The sequence below is a fragment of the Leiobunum rupestre genome, chromosome 4 (genome assembly GCF_980474605.1).
Source record: "Leiobunum rupestre chromosome 4, qqLeiRupe1.1.hap1, whole genome shotgun sequence".
Lineage (NCBI taxonomy): Eukaryota > Metazoa > Arthropoda > Arachnida > Opiliones > Sclerosomatidae > Leiobunum > Leiobunum rupestre.
In genome coordinates, this window is record NC_143387.1 from 10,677,978 (window position 1) to 10,679,771 (window position 1,794).

Here is a 1,794-nt window from a genome sequence, read left to right on the forward strand (position 1 = left end):
CTGCTTTAAGTGGTATTCTAGGTTGAATAAATTTTTAAATAAAAATGTACTCGCAAAAATTAGCGTTAGTCCCCGCTGACACTTTAGGTGTAAATTCGAGTGTCATGGAATCACCCGTTTTCCCCCACCCTCTCGGTTCATCCATCGGGGGGTTAAATACTGATATGTACGAGGTACTCAATTCTAATATCGACGATCGTGATAAAGTTAAACTTTTTACACAAATGTTTCAACGTTATCAAAACATTCACCATCTCTCGACTAAGCCAGAAAATAAAATAAAAATTGGACAAGATAGCGCGTTTTTAAACGTCATTCCGATAGAGTTTAGGGCTAGCGCGAAACAGCTACAGAAACAATTGGTAAGTTTAAATCGAGTTTCGTGGTCTTCCGACGGTGAGTTGTTCATTGACGATAAACCGATTCCCGGGTCAGACATTGCCACTTTGGTAAGCTACGGCGTTGGAGCCATAAACAACAATCAGGGAACGCGCCCTCCTATTGGCTGGTCGGAGTTCTCGTCTTTAATACCCTCGCCGCTAGTGCAAATATCGTCGTCCGCTAATCCAGTTAGCGTTAAAAAGAAAAAACTGTCGCCGATAATAAAACGATTTAAAAGAGCTTCGATCGTCAAATCACCCATCAGTATAAAACCCAGAACCTTATCAAGCGGATTCATCGAGAGAACTCTTAGATCTTACGCTAAGAAGAATACGAAGAAGAAGAAGAAGTCAGCCCCCGTAAAACAACAACAATGGGCAGAATTCGGAAAACCGTAGCTAGCCTTCACTAAGATTTACTACGATCCTAAGCACCCTGCCAGCCCCGACTAATCTGTATTACAACTTGTTGTCTACCCCCCAGGACTCTCGCGCTATACATCAAGGTGCGTATCGATATTTCAAAATTTTGTGTCTTGTTATTGTTATTATTATTATTATTATTAATATCCGGTATCATTTCTTGGTGGGGTAAACAACCATGGAACGAATTCGGAATCACGAGCTCGTCTTGAAGAAAATTTACTACGATCCAAAGCATCCGGCCAGCTACGACGGGGTGGCTAAGCTATACAACGCCGTTAAAGAAAAGGGGATTTCCAGAGAACAAGTCGTAAACTGGTTGTCTACTCAAGACTCTTACACGATACATAAAGGTGCGTATCGAAGTTTTAAAAGAGATAGAGTCTTTGTTACTAATATCGGGGATCAATTCCAGATGGATTTGGCTGATATGCGAGATATTGCAAAATTCAACTCTGGTTTCAACTATCTACTCGTTTGCATCGATACGTTTAGCCGAAGAGCCTGGGCTATCCCCATAAAGTCCAAAAAAGGGGAAGACATCGTAGAAGCCACCAAGAAAATTTTCGCCGATCTTACGCCGCTAAAAATTCAGACTGATAAAGGAACTGAGTTTCTTAACAAAATTTTTCAAGACTTCCTTAAAAGTAAAAACGTTAAATTTTTCACGAGCGAGAACGACGATATTAAGGCTTGTATGGTTGAGAGATTTAATCGAACCCTGAAATCAAAGATGTACAAATATTTCACGGGTAACAATACGTATCGGTATTTGGACGTCCTACCTGATTTGCTCCAGAGCTATAACACCACTATCCACTCAACAATTAAGATGGCCCCCTTAGATGTCAACCCCGACAACGTCCTGAAAGTTTTTAAAACGATATATATGAAACAGGGAAAAAAACGACCCAAAAGGCGACGGCCTAAATTCAAAACCGGAGATCATTGTCCAATGAGTAAAAACAAGGGGAAGTTCGAGAAATCTTAC

General features: G+C 40.7%; 1 long non-coding RNA gene across 1 annotated transcript; it reads left to right on the forward strand.

Annotated features, from left to right (window-relative positions):
• Positions 1-864: 864 nt before the first annotated feature.
• LOC149946377 (uncharacterized) lies at positions 865-1,303 on the forward strand. The gene is made up of 2 exons (XR_016480227.1): positions 865-1,156; positions 1,219-1,303. It is a non-coding gene; the product is annotated as an uncharacterized LOC149946377 (long non-coding RNA).
• The last annotated feature ends 491 nt before the right edge of the window (positions 1,304-1,794 follow it).